The sequence below is a fragment of the Ictidomys tridecemlineatus genome, chromosome 2 (assembly GCF_052094955.1).
Source record: "Ictidomys tridecemlineatus isolate mIctTri1 chromosome 2, mIctTri1.hap1, whole genome shotgun sequence".
Lineage (NCBI taxonomy): Eukaryota > Metazoa > Chordata > Mammalia > Rodentia > Sciuridae > Ictidomys > Ictidomys tridecemlineatus.
In genome coordinates this window covers 66,797,439-66,818,935 of record NC_135478.1, presented here as the reverse complement: position 1 = coordinate 66,818,935, position 21,497 = coordinate 66,797,439, and the positions used below count along the sequence as shown (strand labels likewise).

The following is a 21,497-nucleotide window of genomic DNA, read 5'->3' as shown; positions in this document are numbered from 1 at the left end:
TCACTTTCTAAAGCTCATTCCTATTTTTAAGTCTCCTATTTCATAGACAATTATAAATCAAAGTTTTTCCTCTTTATGCAGCATATGCCTACTCTAACCACAGATGATTTCATTTTTATATACTCTCTGCTGTCTTCCCTGGCTAAAAGAGGTTTCCTTATTGCTATGGTTTCATTTAGGGTAAATTTTAAAACTATCTGGAGTCCTTTAGCAACAATAACACACCTCTAACTTCCTTGGATTGGGATGGGGCTTGAGTATGGATTTTGTGGCTTTCAATTTTACAAGTGATCTCTCATGCAACCTGGTTTGAGAAATAATGCCTTACTGTGGATTGTAGCCCTTTCCCTAATTGGCTCCAACAGCACTCGTAAGTGGTTTATGGGTTCCAATGTGCACAGTGGCAACCCCTCTTGCCCTCCTGGCTTGTTCTTGAGCTGTTTCCCCAGTCACTAGCTGTGCCTTGAGACGGACAGTTAGCTATATGGTAGCTGACCCCCAGGTAGTGGCATCATACCTCATTCATTTGCTGCAGCTAACCCCCAGCCCCAAATTATGCTGTTGTAGAAGCTTTCTAGCTCCCAGCTCATGGATCAATTCTGGATCAATCCTCAGGCTGACAGAGTCCAACTGCTACACAGTGCCCACATCACCCCTCCAATTCTGTCTCCATGCCCTGGAATAAAACAACTGAGTTAATCTGGATAAATCCAAACAGAGGAGAAAATGTTGGTCTTCCCTTGTTACAATCATCTTGATTCTTGAGTATTGCCTCAGGCATCCTTCCTATGGTTTCTGAGTGCAGATACATTGTTTCCTCCCCCACACAATGGAGAATCCAAAGGACTAAACCTCATTCCCAAACACTGTATTCCTCCAAGAGGAAAATTCTCCCAAGGCTTCCATGATAGTTGGTGATAGAGCAAGTTCTTTCAATTGGTAGCCCTCAGTAAGCTCTCTACAGTAAGCTCTCTGCAGTACTCATTGGTACTGACACTAGTGGCTATTTGATCTTGTGGAACTGGCATGTTATGATGCCAATGTTGATATTTCAGAATGGGATGGGGGAAATCCCATTTGATTTTGTTACAAATCACTTTTATTGTCAGTGCCTTAGGTAAATTCCCCAGAAATACAATGAGATGAAAGTATGCAAGTGATTTATTATGCAAGTGATAAGTAAAGGGGTGGTACTAGCAAGGCAGGGAAGGCAAGCAGGGATGATTTCAGCAAATTTGTGTAGAAGCTGACTTCAGTCTGATTCACTCAGAAAGTTTTAGACTATAAATAGCACGTTTTTGAGATAAAGGAACTGGGCTTTCATATAGTAAATCTATGGGTACACTTCAGGCCAAAGACTCACAAACACTATAAATTAAAAACCACAGTGAAGAAAGGAGGGCATAAAAATTGGAAGATGAAAAGGGATGTGAGAAATCCAGCTAGACTACTACAGTCAACATCAAGTTTATCTTCACAATTCCATAATATTTTGGAACAAGCCAGAAAGTTGTCATTTGTCCTAAGACCTCACTAATGATAGATAGTGCTATCTGTAACTACCAAAAGCATCACACATTTAGGTTACACGAACTGCCTAGGTTGAAAAAGTGCTCAATGAAATGCTAGGGCAATATGAACAAAGTATTTTGACAAAAAACAAAGCAAACTTTAAAGACTAAAGTAAGCCTGAAAGGAGAGAACTATTTCCTTTGCTTTGATCCTCAAAGTCTCTAAACAGGGCTGTTTTTGCTCTTTCTGGAAGGCATTCACCTGCTTTAGATGTTTATTTTCTTTAAAGCTATTTCTGAAACATTCACAAAGTCACAGGGTCTCAAAATCAATGTTTATTTTAACACATAAAATGTGACATCTAGCACCAATACCAGAATTTCATCTGGTCACCACTCTGGAACCAGTGTAATGGAAGTCCTTGACTTTCAGTCCATGTGTGCTGAAGATTATCATAACACAAAATAGAAATGACACAGCATAAAAATAATTTGATAGATATGTATACAACTACATTTTTTGTAGTTACGCAATAATCTTTTACTGTTTCATGTAAACAAGTTAACTTAATACCAGTGTTCTTAAACCAGATTTTCCTGGAAGACAATCACAAAGAAAAATGCATGAGCTATACCAGTGAATAACCCTGGAACTGGGCTTTCCATTCTCACTCCATTCCCAAATGAAAAATTTTGTAAAGGTACCTTTTGTTTCCCTAATCTCTTATTTTTTCTTCTTTGTAACTAATTATAATATTGTTCACTATTTAGAGTACTTACATATTTATTTGAAAAGAATAAAACTTTGGTAAATGTAAGTATACAAGACAATAGTTTTGTTTTTTTAAGTAAAAGGACAATTAAGCATTAAAGATACCATATGAAGCAAAAGACAAAACTATTGCCTAATTATGTAAAAGTGAAATATTTAAAATTTACTTATTCCCAAGGCAAACTAATGTTTACTGATTTGAATTTAGAAAATTATTCGATAGTGATATACTTCTAAAAATTGCATCAGTTTACCTCTAGTTTCCTGAAAATGTGTCAAATCAACCATGTTGCTTCACTATTTACTTTTGGCAGATTTTAGCCTAATCCTAATACCAGTTTTTATTTGAGTAACTGATCTCAATATTTCTTTTAAGCAGAACTTAATGCTGAGGCTAAGTAAACCTAAGATGGATTTCAGGCCCACTGAAAGGCAGGCAGTCATTTTTCATATTGCAGGCAGACCATGGTGGTTGTCATCCGTATATCAGACCTCTAAGGACATGCTGGAAAAATCTGTAAACACAATCTTCCCATGCTGTATTCACATGCTTCATTCACATCTTTAGCTTACCCAGGTTGTTAGAGGTTTGGGTAAGATGACTAAAAGTTTCATGACGGCAATTTCTAGAAAAAAAAAATTTACCAACTATTTATGGAGTACTTAATACTAAGCAATATGCCCAGCAGTGGCTAAATGAAAGTCAAATGAATAACCAAGTATAATGTTTAGAAAGTTTTAAGCTGACACATGTTAAAGCTGCAAGCAACTAAGGAAAAAAAAAGATATACTGGACATTATCAAAATTCAAAACATTTTTGCTATAAAAGACATAATACCAAAACAAGAAAGACAACCTGCAGAATAGGAGAGAGTATTTTGCAAATTGAACATCTGATGTTCAGTATCCAAAATGTTCTCTTAGACTTAATGAAAAGACAAATAACAATTTGAAAATGGGTCAATGATATCTTGTCAAGTGAGACAAGATATTCAACATCTTTAATCTTTAGTTATTAGGGAAATGAAAATAAAAAACATAAGATCTGCCGGGGAAAGTGGCGCATGCCTGTAATCCCAGCAGCTCAGGAGACAGATAGGAGAACTGCAAGTTCAAAGCCAGCCTCAGCAACAGCGAGGTGGTAAGCAACTCAATGAGACCCTGTCTCTAAATAAAATGCAAAATACGGTTGTGGATGTGGCTCAGTGACTGAGTGCCCCTGAGTTCAATCCCAAGCACACCCCCCCACACAAACAAACAAACACAAGATCCTATTTCACACCTCCTAAGATGGCTGTAGTTAAATCGATGGACAATGACTTAGGAATACAGTTTGTCAATTCCTTAAAAAGTTAAACACAGAGTTCCCATATAACCAAGCAATATCACTCCAGGCATATACCTAAGAGATCTGAAAAGATGCTCACACAAAAAAAACTTCTACATAAATGTTCACAGCAACACCACTCATTATAGCTAAAGACTGAAAAAGTAAAATGCCACCAAATGATGAATGGATGGACAAGATGTACACATTCATACAAATAAATATTTTTTAGACATAAGAGTAAAAGCATGCCACAATATGGATAAACCTTGAAAACACTGTCTGTGTTGAGTAAAGAAGCTAGACTTAAGAGACCATATAATGTGAATAATTCATGACATGAGCACAATAGGCAGATAAATAGAAATAGAGGTTAGTGACTGCCAGGGGCTAGAGACTGGGGAGAAATGAGTGACTGCTAATGGTATGGAGTTTCTTTTGAGAAAGATGAAAACTTTGTTCTGTGAATATATTTATACTGAATTGTATACTTCAAAAAGGTGAATTTCATGGTATGGGAATTATTATCAATTAAAAAAATGAAGCAAGGCGTTGTGGCACACTCCTATAATCCAAACAGCTTAGGAGGCTGGGGCAACAGAAGGATTGTGAGTTCAATGCCAGCCTCAGCAACAGCGAGGTGCTAAGCAATTCAGTGAGACCCTGTCTCTACATAAAATACAAAATAGGGCTGGGGATGTGGCTCAGTGGTTGAGTGCCCCTGAGTTCAATCCCTGGTACCAATATATATATATATATATATATATATATATATATATATATATATATATATATATATATATATATATATATATATATATATATAGGAACCCAAAATCTTTATGCCTCAAAAATTTCTACTTGTAAAATTGTATAATGCTTTAGTTAAAACTGAATCCCTTAGCTGGCTGTGATGATGCACACCTGTAATTCCAGTGACTTGGAAGGCTGAGGCAGGAGGATCACAAGTTTGCAGTCAGCCTGAGCAACTTGATGAGACCATGTCTCAAAAAAAAAAAAAAAAAAAAAGACTAGTAGCTCAGCAACATCTGTCTGGGTTCAATCCCCAGTACCAAAATCAAAAACTGGATACTTTAAGGCATAAAATATTTTAAAATTTTTGTCACATTTATAAAAGGTGCTGGAGTTACAAAATAGATGAGATACAGTTGTACAAGTTAAAAACTGTAGGTGTCACAGATGCAACTTGCATAAAATGTGATTGTTATATCATGTAAAGGAAGCACCAAACAAGGGGAACAAAAATGAATTCTAGGGCTGGAGTTGCGGCTCAGGGGTAGAGTGCTCGCCTTGGATGTGCAAGGCCCTGGGTTCGATCCTCAGCACCACATAAAAATAAATAAATAAAATAAAGGTATTGTGTACAACTAAAAAAAAATGAATTCTATTTAATTAGGTGCATTTTTCTTTATAAACAGATCTGTCTATTTTTTTAAAGAGAGAGTGAGAGAGAGAGAGAATTTTTAAATATTTATTTTTTAGTTCTCGGCGGACACAACATCTTTGTTTGTATGTGGTGCTGAGGATCGAACCCGGGCTGTACATATGCCAGGCAAGCACATTACTGCTTGAGCCACATCCTCAGCCCCAGATCTGATTACATTTTACTTTGTTAAAAATAATTTGAATGACTGAAGAAAGTTCACAAAAGTATGAACTGGCATTTTAAAATCTGAGTTAAGAGAAACTACAATATAAAGAGCTAAGTCACCTGTCTGGGTTAATGCCCAATGCTATAGTCTGAATTAGTGTCTCCAAAGGGCCCATATATTAAAGGAGGAAGTGAAATCTTTCGAGATGAAACCTTGTGGGGGAGGTCTTCTGGTCATCGGGGATGTGTTTTCCATAGGACTCTGCCCTTTCCTCTTTCTTTCCTTTTCCTTCCCAGCTATGAGGTGATTGGGCTTTCTCTGTCATGACATACTGCCTTGTCATAAGGCAATGTAGCAAAAGGATTACAGACTAGAAATGTGAGCCAAAATAAACTTTTCCTCTTTTTAAGTTGTTACCTCAGGCATTGTTACATTAACTGCTGCTTACTAACACATCCCATTACAAAGCTATATTTAAAAAAAGCCTGCTGGGCTGGAGGTTTAGTTGAGTGGTAGAGTGCTTCCTTCCACATGCAAGACCCTGACTTCAATCCCCAGCACAGCATGAAAGAAAACAAAAAGCCTGCCTTACTTAGAACAAGAACCAAAGGCAAGACAGATAAGTGATCTTAATCCTGAGTCAATGCCTGAGTTCAGTGAAGAGTCATAGCTGTTTTACCACATCAAAATCAAGGCCTTGACCACACACAAGCCCAGAAACAGTGACCATATGATGAAATATCCTCAGAAGATGAAGAACTTGGAATGTACTTACTGATTTTTTCTTTCTGATGTATATAATATGAATATCTTCACTTCGATACTCTTCATCATGTTTTTCCAAGGGAATTTTTTCAAAATCAAAGTCTAGCTGAAGCAGCTATAAATTTAACAAATATACTTTAAACTCAATAATATGAACAGACCTGTGATAAAGAAGGTACAATGGTGGCTATCTTTGTAGGAATACTGATTAGGAAGGGGCACTGTGGAAACCTTCTGAGGTATTAGAAATGTACATTTTTATGCTGGGTAGTAATTATGTGGCTGAGTGCTTGATATATATGCATTTAACTATGTTTTACCTCAATAAAAATTATTTTAACTATATAAAAAATTAATTAAGAGTCCCAAAAGCTCAGTAATATTCTTCATATTCAGGAAAAACATGAAGGCTGGGGCTGTAGCTCAGTGGCAGAACACTTGCCTAGCATGAGTGAGGAACTGGGTTCAATCCTTAGCACTGATGAAAAAAAATAAATAAAAATACATCTACATCTATTAGTACAAAAAAAAAATTTAAAAAAATTTATCATATATTATCTGAGGCAGTCATATTCTTGTTTTCTCATTAACCAAAGCAGTCCATCAGCAGACAAAAGTTGCAGAGCTATACAGATGTACAAAAAGATTTACTTGTAATGGGATGAATTTTTGCCCATAAAAAGGGCCTGGGTCACCACTGGGGGAAAAAGATTAAAAGATACGTAAGATGTTATGTATTGGGTGCAGTGGGGCATGCCTGTAATCCCAGCGGCTCAGGAGACCAAGACAGGAGGATCTCAAGTTCAAAACCAGCCTCAGCAATGGCGACAGGTTAAGCAGCTCAATGAGACCCTATCTCTAAATAAAATACATAACAGGACTGGGGATGTGGCTCAGTGGTTGAGTGCCCCTGAGTTCAATCCCCTGTACCAAAAATAGCTATGTACTACATTTGCAACTTCCTGTGAATCTTTCTGACTATTAATTAAGTCCCTAAAAACAGGTATGTAGGTCAGAGGTTTCATAAAAATGTAGAGAAAAACAGAGAAGTACAAATTTATCACCTCCTCATTTCTATCATGAATTCTCTTTTTTAAAATATTTATTTTTAAGTTTTAGGTGCACACAATATCTTTATTTTACATTTATATGGTGCTGAGGATCGAACTCAGTGCCTCATGCATGCTAGGCGAGCACTCTACCACTGAGCCACAACCCCAGCCCCTCTATCATGAATTCTCTAAAAGCACTATATGTATCACTGATATGTTCCCCACAGCCAACAATTAAGAAATATTAAGAACTTTCTCAGAAAAGACAGTGTCACCATTATTATTTTACACGGTTCTGTAGATACAATATCAACTAATTAGATAAAAAATAAAGGATGAGAATAGAAAATGGGGATGGGCTTTGTGGAATAGTGGATTTTAAAGAGTCCCCTACTGGCTGGGTTCATACAAACAGATTGTCCAAATCTCCAAAATTGCCATAAAATACTAGATTAGTCATATATAGCCTCCCTGAAGGGTACTCACTACAAAGATAGATCTTATAGTCCTTACCTCAACATATTTTTTCTCAATTTCTGGATTTTTCCCCATTGTACGTTGTTCATAGCAACATATGATACAAGTTTTAGATCCACTGAGATCTTTCAGTGTTTTCAGCAATGGTTCCAAAGACTATAAAAGAAAAACGTATTTCATGACTTCAAAAATTTTCTATTAAGAGAAGGTTAGGGGAGTAAAAGGATTAATTCCCCTATTATTAATTTTTGAATCAATACAACAAAGTACATGTAGTTAACATTTTCTAATAATGATTGGTAAACTCCTCTTAATAATTAATTATTGGCTTGGGTGGTGGCTCAGTGGTAGAGCACTTGCTTAGCATGAATGAGGCACTGGGTTCAATTCTCAGCACCGCATCAAAATAAATGAATAAAATAAAGTCCATCAACATGTAAAAAATTTTTTAAAAATTAATTATTATACTACAGTTTTCAGAAAAAGAATTCAAGTGACTGTGTTTTGAAGTTCCCATAGAAATAAACGAATAGTGTTGATTTCACTCTTAAAAGTAATTTCACTTACTCTAATTTAATGTAGGATTTAAACAATCAACAATTTTTCCTACAAAAGTAAATCTGAACTTAACTTGAACATGGATTGGCTCAATGCTCATTATTTTAAATATAAATGATACCCACAATGCTATCATAAACCAATATTTAAAGAAAAATATTGCAGTGGCACATGCCTATAATCCCAGCAGTTTGGGAGATTGAGACAAAAGGATCCTGGGTTCAAAGCCAGGCTCAGCAATAGCAAGGCACTAAGCAACTCAATGAGACCCTGTCTCTAAATAAAATACAAAATAGGGCTGGGAATATGGCTTAGTTGGTCATGTGCCCCTGAGTTCAATCCCTAGTTCCAAAAAAAGAAAAGAAAAAAGAAAAATATTTGATCTAGTAAATCTTGCCACAAAACCATGATTTTTTTTAAAAATGCAACTTAATTCTCCTGGTGAAACATTTCATTGGGAACAACTAAGGGCAGAGGTGGGAAGCTAAGGGGTGATTTTAGGGCTGGAGATGTAGCTCAGTAGTAGAGCACTCACATGTGTAAGGCCCTGGATTTGATCTACAGCCCCCCTAATGTCTGCCATCCCCAAAAAAGTTTTTTTTAAAAAAAGGTTATCATAGCTTTTCATAACAGATCCAAGTGGTAAAATCCTTTAAAACTTTTGAAGAAGCCTCTAATAAAATGCATATAACACTCTTCTAAACATGATTTGCAGGTATATATGAATGTATATACATAGTCTCTTGTGACTTTTGTTTTATTTTTGCTACAACCATCTATCATCCATAGACAAATATCCTGAATTCAGAGATGTTAAAATGTGAAGAAATGTAGTTTTAGAATACAAAAAACAGTTAATCGATTAGAGAGATTTCACTCACTGAACATTTACCTCCTCGTAGTATATGCAGTCAGCCATCAGTATGTAGTCTGGTGGAGAAGGAAAGTCTTCTATTTCTTCTCCCCTTCAAAATGGCAAACAAGTATTTTAAACTGTTAATAATTTAAAATACTCTTGCTTTATAAGCAAGAGCCAATAAGTTCATTTCGTATTATCATGGCTTTAACGAGATACAATTTAAAACAAACTATGAATTGTTATTTTAAAACAAGCTGAAAGGCCATACAAACCATTTCAGTACCTTGGCTTTAACAGAACCAGTGACAAGATGTTTGTTCATATTAATATTCATCTTCAGCAAGTCTTGCAATTCCTCAAGATCGGTGACCACAACATCTGCCCTATAAAATAACGTTGATTGAGGGGTAAGCACAGGGTGGGTAACTGGCAATATGAGTTTCAAAGCAAAGCGATGTCCCCTCCCTTCAATTCTTACCCGAGGGTAGCAGCCATGAGTCCCACCGCCCAGGTGCCTGAGCCCAACTCCAGCACCGACCGCCGGCTCAACACTTGGGCCCCGTCTCCGGAAAACCCCAGCGTTTCCAAGTATTTAGAGAGCACAATGGCAGCGTCCCAAACAACGCAACCCACACCACCAGAGTCATACCGCTGCAGTCGTAGTCCCATCCCGCTTCTCCAGAACTCTCACAAAGCTCCGCAGGGGATCCTCCACCACCGACTCCACAGCAGCCGCCATCTCTGCCGGCTAAAGGGTGCTGCTCCCTTAGTGATGACTCATCTGTGCGCCGCTCACAGGCCAAGCCTTGAGAGGGGCCCGCGCCTCCTAGTGGCGGACTTGGCACCTCGCGCGTGCGCAAGTCAACAAAGCCCAGAAGGCTGCAGCACCTTGGGTGTAACCCAGCACTAACCGCCCTCTTCCATTCCTTCTCCTGTAAAATGCGCCTGGCTTGAGGAACAGCTAGTTTAAGTCACCTTCCCAGATAAAACTAATATAATCCGCTCTGTGAAAAAACAAAGCAAACACTGGAGCATTTACGTGGTTAGAGATTGACTCATACTGTAGTTACCTTAAATCCAGGCAGCTTACCAAAGGTGTCTATTATTTTTCTCAGGAAGTTTCCAAGTGTGCTCCTACTTTTTCCGTATGAATGCATAAAAAGGATTGCTGGAAACTTGCAGCTTGCATTTACCAGTTAAAATTTTTTTTTAATCCCTCTAAAATTTACATCATATAAATTATTTGGGATTATGTAGTTTTAAATTGCATGAAATAACTCAGTGTGTGTATACATATATCTACAGTACTCTAATATCCCCTTGTTCTTTACAATGAAAACACATTTTTTAAAAAGTCTTTTAAAAATTAAGACTGAGGTGATTTAATTAATCTTGTTAAGAACTCTGATACAAAGCACAGTAAAAGGCCACAGACCAGTAAATAAAGAACGTGGCTTTTGGCTACTTTACAACCACTGCTACAGCCTATCACATAACATACTTTTCATCACTTTGAGTGAAGGTATCCAAATGGCAAATAAAAGTTTTACTCGCTTCTGATTAAAAAGTTTAATAAAGCATTAAGTATTTGCTGGTTTAAATATTACCAATCTAAAAAAATATTTTTAAAAAATTTCAGTTAACACAAGATTTATAGAGAAAGTCACTAGGTTTTGAAGGCAAGGCAGTTGGTTCCTATGCCATAAGAACTTTTCCTCTGAACATATGAATTAATAAAGTAGCAGATTGTATTATAGACCTCAAGTCATTTAAATTTATATAGGTTATTAACATTATCTTTAAATATACAATATAAACAAAACTGTACATACATGGCATATTAACTTTGTGTTCCAAAGCAATAGGCAACTTTTTGCAAAAATAAAAGGCACATCTGAATGAGATACATGCCCTTTGTTTCCTCTATAATTGGGTTATGTATTCTTTGTTTACATTTTGACAAAATAATATACACAGTGCATTCTATTATTTTCATTACACATTTCATTTTTGTCTTCAGCAGCAAATACTGGCATTTAAGACATGGCATTAAAGAATTTAAGAACAGTGGGTGTTATTCACAATTCTCCTAGATGTAAAAACTACAAGTAAAAACCTTCCAGAAGATGGTCAAAGAGATTTAAAAATCAGTAACACCATACACCTCTATATTTGTGTAAATTCATTACCTTAAAAAAGGCCTCTATTACTCAAATTTGAAAAATTCCACAAAAACACTATCCCCTTTCAGTGCAAACAAAGTCACTTTAAACCATATTTTAGCAGAGTCTACAGTGCAAACATAAATTCATTATACTGGCCTTTTGGCAGCACTGAGGATCCAAGACAAGGCAATGCAACTGATCACCTGAGGATATTGGTAAAGTACTTTTGTATTTTATCTTTCCAATTCTTAAAAGCTTATTTGATCAGTAGCATTTCTGAAGAGCATTATTTGTAAAAACAAAAAACAAAAACCAAAAAAACTAAAATAATATGCCTTTTTGAATAAATTTTAAAAAAAAAAAGCTTTACAAATACTATTCCAGTGTCAATGACTACATATGGCTAAGGTTATTGAGGAGTTTCTGCATTTTCTACCATAGACAGTCTGTACAATGGGGGATGTGAAAACTCTCACTTGTAAGTCTTTGGTGGAAGTTTTGGTAGGTGAGGGCTTGAATTCTGCCTTGGTGGAACAGGGGGAGCTTGAGGATGAGCAAGACTGTTGTGATAGCATCGACATGGTACCCTTGGAGAGGGTGTGCTAGGAGGAGTGCTTGGTGAATTTGGACATGTTCTAATGTCTCTGAGCCAGTCTGGATCTCTGTGAAGATGTCCCAGTGGAGGTGGCTGAAGATTAAACAGACAGTTTATAAAGTGTTCTGGAGGTCGAAGGCGAACTGGTGGAGGGGTATCAGGAAGAGGATCTGTTGGCGGAGGTGGAGGTGGACTATGCAGAAGTCCATTAAATGCACTGGTAGGAACAGGAACTCTGGGTTTTATCTTTGGGGGAGGAGGCTGTCTTGGTGGAATAGCAGGAGGGTCGTCATCAGATTTCACAGTTCCCTTTAAAACAAAAAGTTATATAACTATACTTCTTTTCTCCTGAAAAACTTACAAGGCAATTTTAAAAGTCTGAAAAATTCTTCACACAGAAGAATTTTTTAACTCAACACACAAATTAAATCCAGAAGCTCAAAGTAAATTAATCTGGTTTAATTATCAGATTTATAAGTACATCACTTCTAGTTTAATCAAGGGCTCTGTTTAATACTTCTACATATGAGATGTTTTAATTGAAATCTTAGAACATAAAGCTTCAATTTATCTTGCTTTGTGTTACTATTTCATAAATTTAAGAAATTCATGAATTTTAATTATAAAAATAGGTAAGCAAAAATAATATAGAGTTTTGTAGATGTGAAAGGACATGATGTTAAGGAGACTTAATGTCCAGCTTCTCCTGATTAAGCATTTACTTCTACTTTTCCCAGTGACACTCAGAACAGTGGATTTCAAAGGGTCATCCAAGGACCAGCAACATCAGTACCAGTAGGGAACTTGTTAGAAAAGCAAATTTTTTTTAAAATTATTTGTTCTTTTTAGTTATGTATGAAAGGAGATTATATTTTGAGATATCATACATACATGGAGTATAACTTCCGATTCTTCTGGTTGTACATGATGTGGAGTCATGTATTCATTTATGAGCATAAGAAAGTTATGTCTGATTCATTCTACTGTCTTTCCTATTCCCATTCCTCGTCCCTTCCCTTCATTCCCCTTTGTCTGAGCCAGTGAATTTCTATTCTCCCCTCCCCACTGCTTATTGTGAGTTAGCAACTGCACATTGGAGAGAACACTGGGCCTTTGGTTAGAAAAGCAAATTTTTGAGCCCTCACTCCAGATCTACTGAATCAAAAACTCCAGGAGTAAGGGTTAACATATCAGGTTTTAACAAGCTTTCCAAAAATAAAATTTGAAAAGCTGATGGAAAGTTGGAAGAATCCTTCACATACTAGTACCAGAAAAAAAGTGTATTTCTGAGTCTGTGAATCAGCACCACCCCCCCGCTTTTTTAAAGGAAAGTTTTTTTTATAAGAATTAAACAACTACTAAAAGCATTTTTCAAATACAACAATATAAATGTGGAAAATGATAAAGAAAAGCCAAAATACAACAAATTCGTAAAAATAAAGTCCTATCTTGAAAATCCATAAATTTTTAAATAAATTAAGGCAAATCCAGGTCCTGTTGACTACCTTTGAATTTGAAGCATCTTGGTCAAACTTTCTTCGAGGAGGAAGTGGAGGAGGAATCAGTAGCTCTTCACTTGGTTTATTTAAACTACCACACAAACTGAAGACAGACTCTAGGGAGGCAAAGATTAGTTTAACCACAATTTACAGTGCAATTAATCCAACAAAACTTCATTGCAACTGTGATCACTTCTGCCATGGCATTTATCAGACTGTAATGCCTGTTATATATTATCTATCTTCTCTTCAAAAATGTAAGCTCTCTTAGAACAGCTCATTTATTTTGTATCCCTAGTACCTAACACAGTTCCTGGTACACAGTATATATGATAGCTAAGTGAAGGCACATTATTTAGTTATGATTAATAATGAGACTCCTCCTCCAAAAGTCTTTTTAAAATCTAAAACAAAACCAAACAAAAACATGAATGTATATATGTCGTTACTTTTAGAGAAAAATTATCCTAAGCAGAAAACATTTTCTCTGAAGCAGCTACAATCAGGTTCATGACTACACAGGTAATAAAATCTCCATATAGGAGACCATAAAGTAGGGTTATATATCATATAACTCTCTTTGCAAATCTCTTAATAATAAGGTATATGTTATAGAGTCACACTGAAGAAAATTTACAAAATAATAAAGTATTAGAGGAAAATTACTCCTGAACAGGTCAACTAGGTACAGAATAAGAACTATTTTCATTTTGATCAATTTCTTTTGTCTTATTTATATGGTTTTAAAGAACTCTAAAATTATGGTCCAACTCCCCATTTAATTTTTCTCCACATTCACAGTTATTATAGAGACATTCATCATGTTTTATTTGTCATTATACTTAGATTGAGTTTGCAGGAATAAGTTGGGAAAGAAGTTGATGAATTTAGTTTTAAATATGCTAAGTGACTGCTTATGGGACATCAAAGTATAGTTTTTGTTTCCTGCTACCAGAAAATAATTTTACTTTTGTCATTGATAATATGCATGACACTGTAATTGTATCATTTTTGGTTTATTAAATATTAAGCACACATTAAAAATGTTTTAAGAAATGTGATACATTAAAGAAGTCAAACATATTCCTTCTCAATATATTTTTCTGTTTTGTTTCATATCCAAATAACAATCTACAAAGTCATAAATAAAACTATCAACTCTTACAATCTAGAAGTATACATAGATTTTGTAGTTTGACAAAAGTTTTCTTTTAGATTTTATAAAACAAACTTGAAATATTCACAGTGTTCATTATTAAATGACTTTATTACATGGTCTTATTGTTTCCCAACCCTTCTGCAGTAACAGACCTTCCAGTGCACTTTGTAAAGATACTAAGTTTAAGAGTCAGATGGGTGCTGGGCCCAGTGGCGCATTCCTATAATTCAAATAACTCAGGAGGCTGAGGTGGGAGGAATGCAAATTCAAGACAACCTCAGCAACTTAGCAAGACTCTAAGGACTTTGTGAGACCCTGTCTCAAAATAAAAAATACTAAAAAGACTGGGGATGTGGCTCAGTGGTTAACTTACCCTGGGTTCAATCCCTGGTACCACCCTCCTCAAAAAGCCAAAAGGGTGAAAAGCCTAGATTTTTAATAAAATAGCAAAGAAGGTTGCTATTTTAAAAATGCTACTACAGTGTAAATGCTTATATTATCATTTAAATGATATATAACAAAATTCAAAATTTAAAAAATAAAATCAAATTCATATTAGTCTTTGTAAAAAAAATTCCCGAGACTGTTAGAATAACAGAACAAATAATAGCCTAAATTTCCTAAAATTTACTTTTGGATCATTGCTTTGATGAGTTAAAACTGTAAGGATAAAAACAATGGCACACAAATAATTTTAGAAAGATATAACTCATAATTCCTACTTCTTCAGAAAATATTAAATACCTACTGAAAGACACTACCCACCTAGTAATTTGTTAAATAACCACTCAAGATTTACTAGGTATGCATTGCAATTTTATGTAATAAAAAGGAAATTTTATGTATTGTTTGTTTAATTTTATACATTTTTGCAGACCTTCACTGATAGCGCATAAAATTTAGAAAAAATATTCCAACTAGTATTAGATTTAAATGATTCAAATTGCAAATAATACTAAGTACTGCCATTATTTTAATAAATATAAGTTTATAGAAGTTTTACTAATCAATCAATACAAAAATGATCTGGTTCATACAATTCACTGCCTGCATAATGTTTAAAAATTAAATATTCTTTGCAAAAGAGCAGATTACAAGAAATATTTTCCATTCTTATATTTTAAAAGACAAGAGTTGCTGGACGTGGTAGTGGCACACCTGAAATCCCACAGCCTCTTGAGACACTGAAGCTGGGGAATCATGAGTCCAGTCAGCCTGGGCAACTTAGCAAGACCCTGTCTCAAAATAAAATAAAATAAGGCTAGGGATGTAGTTCAGTGGTTAAAGCACCCCTGGGCTAAATCCCTAGTACCAGGAAAAAAATAAAAGACAAGAGTTTGCTACATACACAATGAATCTAAATAAAAATTAAAAAGTGGTGGCTGAAAGCCTGTTAACTTTCAGCCCAATATAACACAAATCCACATTTGTAATGTATGTATAAACAATTTAATGGAAATGTCAACAAGTCATAGCTACTACTCATCACTACTCACAGATTCTACTACACTTCAACCAGGTACAATAGATGTATGCAGCGAATGACTGTTTAGAAAATTAAAGCTATCAGAGCTATAAATAAGGAATAAATAGAGAATAGCAATGCCAAAGCATTAGGGGCATTAAAAATAGTGTATAAGATGTGATATAAACACATCTGATAATTTTAAGTCACTTTCCACTGACTTATAGAGCTATGTTTTTTAAAAAAAATTTATTTTTTCTTTTTAGTTATACATGACAGAATGTATTTTGACAAATTATACATAATGGAGTATAACTTCTAATTCTTGTGGTTGTATACAATGTGGAGTTACACTGGTCATGTATTCCTATATGAACAAAGGAAAGTTATGTCTAATTCATTCTACTGTCTTTCCTATAAAGCAATGGATTTGTGTTTCTTTTAAAAAGGAAAACTTTTCTATACTGATGTATATAGTAATTTTACTGTACATTTTTTACTTCCAATCCTCTTGCAGAACTTGACATATCTCACTAGTATTTCTCAAGAATGTTACATTTTTAGCAGCCATTCATGGTCTTGGTCATTGCATTTAGATTCCCTCCTACCCCTCCACAACTGCTACATTTTTCATGATGAAGAACAAGGAGCCAGAAAAAGGGATTGACTCAGAATTGAAACTTTTTCCTCAAATACAGATATTAAATTTATTATTCCATGTCAAAAGTTGCTGCCCTGATTATGTGGACTCTGCAGTTACTTTCAGGGGTTCTGCTGGTTCAGGGACCCAACAGTTGATACGAAAAGTATACTTTTGGGAGTATTGATAAGAAGTGGGCACGGGATTCACTTTCTCATTTTCTTACCACAATCAGATTTTTATCCACCTTCTCATACATGTAGCCATGTGTGCTTCAGGGAAAGCTGACCTTACCCCTTAGCAACAGGAATAAGGCCTGATTAGTTCAAGTCTGAAAATTCCCGCTAAAGAAATGGAATTACTCTATTAAACTCATCACTTAGAACTCAACTGGTCACTGAAATACCAAAGGAGATTTTTCTGGAGGCTATTAAAAAGGATATCCCTTGGACTGGGGTTGTGGCTCAGTGGTAAAGTGCTTGACTAGCATGCGTGAGGCACTGGGTTCGATCCCTGGCACCATATAAAAATAAAACAAAATAAAGGTATTGTGCCCACTTAACAACTTAAAAACTTGTGCCCACTTACAACTTGTTATTTTGGAAAAGTACTTTGCCATTTTGTTTTTCAACCTTTCTCTATCTGCTGAATAAAGAAACATATAACTTTTATCATTCCTGCCAGCATTTTTTATGACCTTATGGAAAAACAGCTGTAGATAAAGATGTTAATCTGGACAAAACAATGAGAGTCAAAAGGAACTTCAGTCTTTAATAACATCATTGAGCCACTGAATCAACTAGTCCTAAAGCAGATTTCCTATACAGTTCCAATTATGTCTTTCAGAATGGGTTCTTACTGTTTAAGGTAGTCTTACATGAGTCTTTTCTTCTTTATAAACACATAGACTCATGGAAACAGAAGATATCTAAATGATGGTGGGACATATTTGATAGTTTCTGAATTTGAGTCTGACTCTATAGCCACCACATAACCACTATGTTTATACAAAGTAGACACTCAATAACCCTTGTTGTGTGAACACAAATTTATTTTCAATAAAGAGCATTTTGTTACCAGATTGTTTTCATTAACATTGGGCTATTTACTATACTGCCAAATACTGTTCTACTTGATAGCAATATAATAGTGACTTGCTTATGGAGTTTATATTCTGGTTGGAGAGAAATAATAAATATGTAAAAGTAGCATAGCTATACACCATAAGAAGAAATAATTTGTAGGAAAGGGGTTCAGGAATAGGTGGATGGGAAGCAATTTTAAACAGGTGATTGGGGAAGAACTCACTAAGGAAACACTAAGCAAAAACTTGAAGGAGTCAAGGGAGCAGGCCATGATGCCAAGTGGTCAAAGAGCATTAGAAACAGAAGGAATAGCAAAAGCAGAAGTCCTAATGTAGTAATGTGCCTTTGTGTTCTAGAGGCAGAATAACTAAAGCAGTGAAGAGTAAGGGAAGAAAACAGCAGATTATTAGATCTCACAGATCAAAGGAAGCTAAGCCCTGTAAGGCCTTGTGGGCCCTATGAAGGAACTTTAACTTTTAATCTGAGTGAGATGGAAAGTTTTATATACAGGAGAGTTAAGGTCTTATTTATTTCCTAAAAGGATCAGTCTGGCTGTTGTATTAAAAACATACTGGAGGGGCTGGGGTTGTGGCTCAGTGGTAGACCGCTCGTCTAGCACGTGTGAGGCCCTGGGTTTGATCCTCAGCACCACATAAAAATAAAGAAAATAAAGGCATTGTGTCCAACTGCAACTAAAAAAAATATTTTTAAAAAATATATGTATACTGGAGCAGGTATAACCCTAACATCCAAACCAGATACCAAATGGCAATTATCAATTATCTAGGAAAGAAAACTACAGCCCAATTTCCTGATAAATATAGATGCAAAAATCCTTAATGAAATATTAGCAAATCACATTAAAACACATATAACGAAGAAAATACACCATGACCACAAGTAGGTTTCATCCTAGGGATGCAAGGTTGGTTCATCATACACAATTCAATAAATGTAATTCACCACTTAAATAGAATAAAGAACAAAAACCATATATTTGATCATCTCAATAGATACTGAAAAGGCCTTTGATAAAATACAGCAACCATTCATGTTAAAATGCTGTAGAAACTAGGGATAGAAGGAACTTATCTAGCATTATAGAGGCTGTATACAACAAACCCAAAGCCAACATCATACTGAATGAAAAATAAATGAAAGCTTTTCCTCTAAAATCAGAAACAAGACTAGGATGTCCACTCTCACCACTTCTATTCAATATAGTTCTCGAAACTCTAGCCAGAGCAATCAGGCAAGAGAAGGAAATTAAGGAATACAAACAGGAAAATAAGAAGTCAAACTTATCACTGTCTGTTGATGACATGATCTTATATTTAGAAGACCAAAAAAATTCTTCCATAAAATTCCTAGAGCTAATGAATGAATTTAGCAAAGTAGCAGGATTCACTCATATATCAATAGCTTCTGTATTCCAAAAGCAATTCAGCTGAGAAAGAAATCAGGAAAATTATCCCTTTCACAATATCCTCAAAATTAAACAAACAAACAAACAACTGGAAATTAATCTAAACAAGGTGAAAGATTTCTACATTGAAAAATGAAGAAAGAAATTGAAGATAATCTCAGAACATAAAAATACCTCCCATGTTCTTGGATAGGAAGAATTAATATTGTCAAAATGGCTATATTACCAAAAGCAATATACAGATTAAAAAACTCAATTCCCATCAAAATAACAATGACATTCTTCACAGAACTAGAAAAAACAGTCCTTAAATTCATTTGAAAGATTAAGATATCCACAAGAGCCAAAGCAATTCTGAATAAGAAAAGTGATACAGGAGGATCTCAAATTATATTACAGAGCTACAGCAGCAAAAATAGCCTGAAGATCAATGGAATAGACAGAAACAAACTCACATTTCTACAGCCATCCAATACTTGAAAAATATGCCAAAAATACATGTTAGAGAAAAGACAGTCTTTTAACAAATAGCTGGGAAAACTGGATATCTCTATGTAGAAGAATGAAAGTAGATCCCCATCTTTCATTCTGCACAAAAGTCAAATTAAAATGGATCAAAGAGTTAGAAATTATACCAGAAATCTTAAAACTGCTCAAAGAGAATAAGGTCAACACCCCATCTATAGGTGGAGGCATCAATTCCTCAGCAATACCCCTAAAGCTCAAGAAATAAAACCAAGAATCAATAACTGGGATGTCATCAAATTAAAAGTTTCTTTCTACACAGCAAAGGAAATGATTAAGCGTGTGAAGAAAGAGTCTACAAAATGGGAAAAAATCTTTGTCAGCTGCTCCACTGACAGGGGATTAATTAATATTAATAATATATAAAGATCTCAAAAAACTCAATGCCAAAATAACCTCACAGTTATAAGGCAAAAAACAGACATACCTCAAAAGAAGAAACACAAATGGCCAACAAATATATGAAAAATGTTCAAAATCTCTAGCAATCAGGGAAATGCAAATCAAAACTACACTAAGCTTTCATCTCACTTAATCAGAATGGCAATTATCAAGAATATAGATAATATATGCTGATGAGGATATGGAGAAAAAGGTACACTCATACATTGTTAGTGGGACTGCAAATTAGTATAACCACTTTGGAAAAACCATATGACCCAGCTATATCCCACTCCTCAGTATTTGTTCAAAATAACTAAAATCAGCATACTATAGTGATACAGCCACCACAATGTTTACAGCAGCACAATTCACAATAGCCAAATTATGAAGCCAACCCAGATGCCTATCAACAGATAAGTGGATCAAGAAAATGTGGCAAATATATATACACAATGGAGTTTTACTCAGCCATAAAGAAGAGTGAAATAATGGCTTTTGCAGGTAAACAGATGAAGATGGAGAAAAGTATGCTAAGTGAAATAAGCCTGACTCAGAAAATCAAGGATCAAATATTTTCTATTATATGTGGAAGCTAGAACAAAATAAGGGAAAGAAGGCTTTGGGGGAGGAAAATAGATATCATAAAGATACAGGGAATATCACATTGGAGTAGAAGTATGAAAACGAAAAGAAAAAAGGAAAGGAAAGTTAAAGAAACATGAAATGAATTTAACAAAATCATTTTATATACATATGTAAATGTGCCAAAGGGAATTTCTCCTTAATGTATATGTAGAAAATACCAGTTAAATATAGATAAATAAAGGAGTGAAAGGAAGATCAGTAAGGGTCAGAGAAAATTCGGAGGAGAGGAAATCAAATTCCTTGTATGTATGATCTTGTCAAAATGAACCCAAATACTATGTAGAATTATAATGCTTTAATTTTTAAAAAAGGAAAAAAATATACTAAAGCAAGAAAAATGGAAAATTAGGATGCTATCATATTGAAAAAGGTTAAGAGATTGTAGTGGCTATCAGCGTAGTAGCAGTAGAAATGGTAAGAGATAGTTAGATTCTTGATATATATTGAGGGTAATCAAGATTTGTTGATTGGGTCACATTTGAGGTATGAAGAAAGAGAGAAAAGCTACTTCTCATATTTTTGGCCTAAGTAACTGAATTGAGATGAGAAGGCGGTAGGAAAAACAGCTTTGGAGGCTCAGTTTTGGAAAGGTTAAGTTTAGATTCCTATCAGATATCCAAATGAAAATGTGGAACAGGTCATTGAATATATGAGTCTAAATCTAGTTGGAGATATGAACCTGGAAATTATCCTATAAATGATATGTTAATGAATGAGGTAAGTGAGAAACAAAGAAACAAAGAGGTTTCAAGATCAAGTCTTTTCAATGTTAACAGTTTGGAAAGCTGAAGAGGAACTAACATAAGAGACCAAGGAGCTATAAATGAAGTAAAAAATCAAGAGAGGAAGATGAGCAATATAATCTGCATGCACATGATTTTTTTTCCAAAAAATTTGGAGGTATTTTGTATAAACAGGCAGAAAGTCTTTCTTGTTTGCCACCAAATCCCTTGTGCTTAGCTGAGAAGCTGTAC

The 21,497-nt window shown here is 35.1% G+C and overlaps 2 pseudogenes across 2 annotated transcripts in view; both read right to left on the bottom strand.

Moving 5' to 3' along the window:
• Positions 1-220: 220 nt before the first annotated feature.
• On the bottom strand, positions 221-9,738 carry LOC144375115 (protein N-lysine methyltransferase METTL21D-like; annotated as a pseudogene). Its single transcript, XR_013434551.1, has 6 exons — positions 9,414-9,738; positions 9,208-9,318; positions 8,969-9,041; positions 7,555-7,674; positions 6,000-6,104; positions 221-676 (listed from the first exon to the last, which is right to left on the bottom strand). The product of XR_013434551.1 is annotated as a protein N-lysine methyltransferase METTL21D-like (transcript).
• A 751-nt stretch (positions 9,739-10,489) lies between these two features.
• LOC144368139 (son of sevenless homolog 2-like) overlaps positions 10,490-21,497 on the bottom strand; it is a 49,850-nt pseudogene continuing 38,842 nt past the window's right edge. The window contains exons 14-15 of the transcript XR_013427911.1: positions 13,201-13,310; positions 10,490-12,004 (exon numbers count right to left, since the gene is read on the bottom strand). The product of XR_013427911.1 is annotated as a son of sevenless homolog 2-like (transcript). The remainder of the gene's footprint in view (positions 12,005-13,200; positions 13,311-21,497) is intronic.